This window comes from Panthera tigris, chromosome C1 (assembly GCF_018350195.1).
Source record: "Panthera tigris isolate Pti1 chromosome C1, P.tigris_Pti1_mat1.1, whole genome shotgun sequence".
NCBI classification, from domain to species: domain Eukaryota; kingdom Metazoa; phylum Chordata; class Mammalia; order Carnivora; family Felidae; genus Panthera; species Panthera tigris.
In genome coordinates, this window is record NC_056667.1 from 211,831,759 (window position 1) to 211,839,534 (window position 7,776).

The window sequence follows — 7,776 nt, forward strand, 5'->3', positions numbered from 1 at the left end:
TCTGACAGACTAATTTACAAGGCTCCAATCAGATAATTTAAGGTGGTAGAGGAAAAACATTGTGTTTCTTCTCCTATACTCCTAGAGGAATCACCATAGTCTGATTTTTTTCTGTGTCTCAGCTCCTGTCTCTCCTACCCCTTAGTTCCCATGCCCGGCCCTTCTGGACTTGTTCAGCTCTTCAAGTTTAATGTGCCTCTTCTCTCTTCAGAGTTTAAGAGAAGGTTCAGCTCAGCTGAGGCATCTCTGCATCCAGGAAGCCTTCCTGGTCTTCTGCCTAAGTCATGGCCACTGCCACCTCGTGTTAGCACCCCACCATCCTAGACTCACCATCAGGGTCATATGCTCAAGGTGGGACTCCATCTCATGAACCATGAGATCATGACTGAGCCAAAATCAAGAGTCGGACACTTAACTGACTGAGCCACCCAAGCATCCCTCAGTCTGTTTTTTATAGTCAAGAATGTTTCTTGGCTTCTCGCTTTCCTCCTTTGATCATTTATTTCTTAAATTCCACATATGAGTGAAATCATATGGGATTTGTCCTTCTCTGACTTATTTCGCTATTATACTCTCTAGACCCATCTGTGTCATTGCAAACGGCAAGATTTCATTCTTTTTAATGGCTAAATAATATGCCATTGTATATAAATACCACATCTTCCCTATTCATTCATTTATTGATTGACATTGGGCTGCTTCCATATTGGCTATTATAAATAATGGTGCGATAAACATAGGGGGTGCCTGTATCCCTTTGAATTAGTGTTTTTGTATTTTTTGGGTAAGTACCCAGTAGTGTGATTACTGGGTTGTAGGGTAATTCTATTTTTAATTTTTTGAGGAACCACCAACACCATTTTCCACAGTGGCTGCCCCAGTGTCCATTCCCACCAAGAGTGAAAGAGAGTTCCTTTTTCTCTACATCCTCACCAACACTTGTTGTTTCTGAGCAATCTTGGATGTTTTTTAGGGTAGAACTGAGCAAAATGCTGTGTTCAACAGAGAACTATATATTAATGTTTTCTCAAATGCAACCAGCTAGTTAATCCTGATACTTCCTTAACACAGAATAGCAACCAAACACGATAGCTGCCACTTGTTTATTGAGCACCTATTATGGTCAAGGCACTTTAGAAACATCATCTCCAATCATCCTCCCAAAACTCTGCCAGGACATATTCTTATCCATATTGTACATATGAGAACACAGAATCAGGAAATAAGTACTTGGCAAAGCCACAAGCTACTAAGTATTAAAGTACTTTGTTTTACACAATGTTAAGGAAAGGTAATTATCTAGAAAGCTTCTCACAGACACAAGCATCTTGATTTTCTAGGAATATTTCAAAATAATTATCAGGAAGCCTGCTTGGCTGGCTCAGTTGGTGGAGCATGAGACTCTTGATCTCAGGGTCTTGAGTTCAAGTCCCACGTTGGGTGTAAAGATTACTTAAACAAATAAACTTAAAGATGCCTATGGGGGGGGGGGGTGCCTGGGTGGCTCAGTTGGCTAAGCTTCCAACTTTGGCTCAGGTCATGATCTCAAGGCTTGTGAGTTCGAGCTCCGCATTGGGCTCTATGCTAACAGCTGGAGCCTGCTTCAGATTCTGTGTCTCCCTCTCTCTCTCTGCCCCTTCTCCATTCATACTCTTATCTCTCTAAAAAATAAATAAACATTAAAAAAATTTTAATGGGATAAGAAGGATTTTGATAAACAGATGAGTCCTTAAAGGATTAATGGTAAAGAGGGATATGTTGGCTGCATACCTCCCCACCTGTTTAAGAAAAGACCATCTTTCCCAGACTTCAAGCTATATTACAAAGGTGTACTCATCAAGATAGTATGGTACTGGCACAAGAACAGACACTCGGATCAATGGAACAGAAAAGAGAACCCAGAAATGGACCCACAAACGTATGGTCAACTAATCTTTGGCAAAGCAGGAAAGAATATTCAATGGAACAAAGACAGTCTCTTCAGCAAGCGGTGCTGGGAAAACTGAACAGCGACATGTAGAAAATGAACCTGGACCACTCTGTTACTCAAAAATAAACTCAAAATGGATGAAAGACCTAAATGTAAGACAGGAAGTCATCAAAATCCTCGAGGAGAAAGCAGGTAAAAACCTCTTTGACCTTGGCCACAACAACTTCTTACTCAACACGTCTCCGGAGGCAAGGGAAACAAAAGCAAAAATGAACTACTGGGACATCAAAATAAAAAGCTTCTGCACAGCGAAGTTAACAGTCAGCAAAACTACAAGGCAACGGACAGAATGGGAGAAGATATTTGCAAATGACATATCAGATAAAGGGTTAGTATCCAAAATCTATAAAGAACTTCTCAAACTCAACACCCAAAAAACAATCCAGTGAAGAAATGGGCAAAAGACATGAATAGACACTTCTCCAAAGAAGACATCCAGATGGCCAACCACCACGTGAAAAAATGCTCAACATCAGGGAAATACAAATCAAAACCACAATGAGATACCACCTCACACCTGTCAGAATGGCTAACATGAACAACTCAGGCAACAACAGATGTTGGTGAGGATGCAGAGAAAGAGGATCTCTTTTGCACTGCTGGTGGGAGTGCAAACTGGTACAGCTACTCCGGAAAACAGTATGGAGGTTCCTCAAAAAATTAAAAATAGAACTACCCTACAACCCAGCAATTGCACTACTAGGTTTTTATCCAAGGGATACAGCTGTGCTGTTTCAAAGGGGCACATGCACCCCAATGTTTATAGCAGCACTATCAACAATAGCCAAAGTATGGAAAGAGCTCAAATATCCATCAATGGATGAATGGATAAATGGAGTATTATTCGGCAATCAAAAAGAATGAAATTTTGCCATTTGCAACTACATGGATGGAACTAGAGGGTGATACGCTAAGCAAAATTAGAGAAAGAAAAATACCATATGACTTCACTCACATGAGAACTTTAAGATACAACAGATGAACATAATGGAAGGGAAGCAAAAATAATTTAAAAGCAGGGAGGGGGACAAACATAAGAGACTCAACTATGGAGAACAAACAGGATTACTGGAGGGGTTGTGGGAGGGGGGATGGGCTAAATGGGTAAGGGGCACTAAGGAATCTTCCTGAAATCACTGTTGCACTACATGCTAACTAACTTGGATGTAAATTTAAAAAATAAATAAATAATTTTTTTAAAAAGAAAAAAAAAAAAGAAAAGCCCATCTTTCACCAAGCAAGAAGAGCACCTACCATTTATCAGCTGGGTGTTGCAATCTCTATATTGTCAAAGTTGTTAGACATAAAAAGACAAACAGGGACATAACAGATCCCATGGAAGCTGAGGACTTGCCAGACTGAGGTTTTCGCAAGGCAGATGCCTCAACTTAGATGAAGCACCTCTCCGCTATTATTTGATGAACTTGGTCCAGACTTCTAGCCATAAATCTCAGCTGCTTCACCTGTAAATGAGGAGATATGCCTGCCCTGCCCTCTCTTAAACTGACCTTACTCTGATCAAGGAAAATACCTTCCTTCCTCATAGGCTGAAATGGGCTCGGGAAATTAAAGTACGGCAATTATGACCTGAGAAAATGCTACAGCAGGAAAAAAGGGAAGGAAAAAAGAGAGGAATATGGACCCTTTTCCTCCCAACTCCCAAAAATGGTCACCAGTCATGTGAATTCTCCAGGATCACTAGAGGCCAACATTCTAGAGTTGGGGGTGCTCCTCGGGCATCAGCTAGTGCTGTCTCCAGACTAGGCAGGACCAAGCTGCTCCAGGCACAGCGAGGAACTGAGGAACCGAGGAACCGGCACTGCCTGGTCCCTCTGAGCCTTTCTCATTTTCCAAACCACGGCCCTGATGATCAAGAGGCCATAGGCTGCATGTAACTTGAACCAAACTTATTCTTAACGGACAGAAAAACACTGGCGGGAACCAGGCCAGTTTATGAAATAGTGATTGTCTTGAAAGGTGGGTTTAACACTTTTCGTACTTTCCTGTAAGTACTTTTGTGTGCTTAACCTCGCTGTGTTTATTTCTCCATCTGTACCTAGTTAGGAAAATTATAGCACTTAAAACGGTCTGACATGTAACTATTCAGTGAATGCCAGCTTTCATGATTTCTTCCGAGATTTTCTACGAAGAGGGATTTGTATCATGAAAAATACCCCTTAAAAGTTCTATTATTGTTTTTAACAAACATCCCATAACGGAAAAATTTTTACCTTTTCAGCATTAGTATCCTCACCCCCTCCCTATTTCCCAATTTGAAGTAGCAAGTTGCAAACTATTGTAGTAATTTGCGGAGATGTCGGCCTTTTCTTTTTTTTTTTTTTTACATCACATTCCAAACCTTTATAAAGAGCTACATCGGTCAACTCCCGCGCTGAAGCGCGCTGACCGAGCAAAGAAGCTGGAGAGAAGGCCTCTGGCTTTCCCAGAGGCGAGTCGTTCCCTCCGCACCCGGGTAAAAGCACCCACTTCCGCCATTAGGGCGCGCGACGGAAAATGGAGGCGCCAGGCCCTCCCCGCGGCGGCCGGGAGTTCGGCGCCTGCGCCCTGCCGGCCCGCTCCGCCCCACCCCAGCTCGCGAGGCCGTTACGGCCGTTGAAGGAAGACGAGGGGAGGGGAAGGAGCGCCGCCCAACGCCCCACCCGGCGCCCCAGCGCGCGGTTCCGGCGAGCCCGGCTCCGGCCCCGGTAGTCCGCTCCAGGCCGCTCCGGACCGCTAGCCGCTCCGTAGGTGCTGGCCGCGCTCCGTGCTTTCCCTCCAGCCCTTTGTGTCCCGGCGCGCGTCGGAGGGAACGCGGGAACGCGCGCCGTGCCGTGCGCCTGCGCAAGGGGGCGGGACGGCGCGCCAAGCCAGGAGTCGTGAGTGGGCGCTGTTCCGGGTCGCCCCGTCCCGCCCCGCCCCCAACCGCCATTTCGTGCTCCGGCGCGCGCGGACTCCGCGTGATGGACGCCCGGAAGCAGGGACAACAAAGGCCCCTGCGCAAGGGCCGCCCGGTCTGCTGATCTTTCCGCTGCTCGCGGGGCGAAGATGGCGCCCAGACCCTACAGCTGTGCCCGAGTTTGGGTCGAATGGGCGCCTCTACTTTCTCTGGACTAGGCCTGAGAGTTGGCCCAAGGGGCATGCGGGACCTCGTGTGTGCACAACCCTGGGGTGTGCCCCTTTCCACGTGTGTACAACCTCGGGACAGTGCATTCGTCCCAGTATACGTAGACTTGTGTTTGCACCATCCGATATGCACGAACCGGTGGGTTTCCACGTTTTCCTCTGTGCACGATCTCAAGGATTTGCTTTTCACACGAGTATGCGCACACTTGTGTTTGCACCGAATGGCTGCCCACAGAGGTAGGGGTGTGTACGGATTCCTGTTCGCACGGACCTGAGATGTGCACAGGTGCATGGATGCATGAGTCTGGTATATGCACCAACTTGTGTTTGCCCTGGGACGTGTGCAGACCCATTAGTGCAAGCTCGGCCTCCCACAGTCAGGAGCACCCTCAAAAACTATGGTGTTTCTGGACTATTTTGGATTCTTTGCTGAGTTTACATGCCCTTGCTGGGTTTACATGCAAAGAACGAACACCTGCCTGCTACTCTATGCTATTCTTAAGCTTTCTTTTAATCTTTTTTCTTTCCTTCCAGCTCATTGGGCGTCTCCCACTTTGCATTGGGGCCACGCGGTGACAGCGATGGGCAGCTAGTGAAAGAAACACAAAGAAATGGGCAGTTACGGGCAACACGGTGACGTTGGGAAGGAGTCCCCTGGCCCGAAAGATTTGAAAAACCTTTTTGGAGAAAGCATGAGCCAAGGCCAGGGCCTGGCTACAGAGGGAATCAGGGGTCAAGTCCCAATTTCCTGTAAAGGCCTGAGAAGTTTTTTCTAGAAAGCATTTAAACAGGAGATGCCACCAAATTCCTTTTGAGACTATGGGGTTGAAGGAGAAGAGGCGGGTGATAGGAGGGTATGTGGTAAAGAGGACTGTTTGTGGGGCCCAAGGGACAAGAGAGTGGGAACAGGCTCAGAAGGAAAGTGGCCTCCTCAGGGAAGGAATGGGGTATAAAAACAGGATGGGGGACTATGGTCTCCCCAGCTGTTTACACCTCCTGGTGTTTCAGGCTCTTCTGTGTTGAGCACACTCCTCTCTATGGGGGAGAGACAAAGACTTAAGCCCCAGGGCTGACCTTTACTGGCTGGGTGCCTGGGCAACCACCTATGTCAGTGGAGAAGTCTGCAGGCACAGCAAGAATAACCCAGAATACACATGGGATGTTAGCATTTATGCTGGACTGACTTTAGAAGTTCCTTGTCTGACCCTCCTTGTCCTGTTATCCAAGAACCACCTCTTCAGCATACATTTCATATTGTTATTAATATTTTCTTGTTATGCTTGCTATTCGTAGGTATATTTTATGAGCATAAAAATACATCAACTCTAACATGCCTCTACATGCCCATTGAGAACCCCTCTACAACAACCCCAATATGTTATCGTTTGAATGTGTCTCATGATGGAGGACACTTCACAGGACAGCCTTAAAGCATAAAAAATTTATCCTCATGAGCCCCATATCTTTAGGATATGAAATGAAGGTCCGCGCGCGTGCACGTGTGTGTGTGTGTGTGTGTGTGTGTGTGTGTGTGTGTGCGCGCGCGCCCCAAAAGATAATTTTCTGAGCATATGCTGTGTGTTAGGCTTGTGTTAAGGCTAGGCATATAGCAGTGAAGGGGAACAAAATATACTACCCCAAAATATGCCTCTTTAGCATAACGATTATTTTAAGCCGGTTAGTTTTCAGAGACTGCAAACACAGGGGAAGCTCTGAAAACGGAGTAGAAGTTACCCTTTTGTAAGAAACATTTACATTTATAAGGGAAATCTCCATTTCTAAGGGTGACTCCTTCACTGTACGGAGAAGAGGAGGATGACTCTAAATCTTTAGAAACTCTTATCAATGGAGAAGACAAGGACTTAAATCTACAAAACAACCTTACACTTTTTTACTGTGCTTTGCTGGTAACTTCCTATAATTGATCCCTACCCCCAGCATCTTTTGTCTTTAGCTGAAAATGGTATCTAAGATGATGGGTTTGGCCATTTGGGGATTTTATTCAATTACGCATGTATGCTTTTGTTTGTTTTTCTCTTGTTAATCTCTCTTGTATCCGTTTAATTATTAGGCCAGCCAAAGAAACTAGAAGGGAAGAAGGGAAAACTTCATCACCCCTGCAGCAGCCAAACACTTCCTGCCTCTAGGAGCTTATAGACCCAAATTGCAGGACACTAGGGTCCAAGAGCAAAATAGCTTCGTCACACCTGATATGATGCTGAAAGTCTATCCAATGTGGATTACAGCCCGCTGGGCTGCCCCTGTGCCTCTGGGATTAAAACTCTAGGGATGAGGGGCGCCTGGATGGCTCAGTCGGTTGAGCATCCGACTTCAGCTCAGGTCACGATCTCGCGGTCCGTGAGTTCGAGTCCCGCTTTGGGCTCTGGGCTGATGGCTCAGAGCCTGGAGCCTACCTCACATTCTGTGTCTCCCTCTCTCTCTGCCCCTCCCCTGTTCATGCTCTGTCTCTCTCTGTCCCAAAAATAAATAAATGTTAAAAACAAAAAACAAAAAACTCTAGGGATGGGACACCTAGGTGGCTCAGTCTGTTAAGTGTCCTACTCTTGATATCAGCTCAGGTCATGGTTGTGGGATTGAGACCCATGTTGGGCTCTAAGCTGAGCATGGAACCTGCTTGGGATTCTCTCTCCCTCTTTCTCTGC

General features: G+C 46.0%; 1 long non-coding RNA gene across 1 annotated transcript; it reads left to right on the forward strand.

Moving 5' to 3' along the window:
* Positions 1–4,560: 4,560 nt before the first annotated feature.
* On the forward strand, positions 4,561–7,466 carry LOC122241051. Its single transcript, XR_006220991.1, has 3 exons — positions 4,561–5,252; positions 5,648–5,746; positions 7,185–7,466. It is a non-coding gene; the product is annotated as an uncharacterized LOC122241051 (long non-coding RNA).
* Positions 7,467–7,776: the final 310 nt, after the last annotated feature.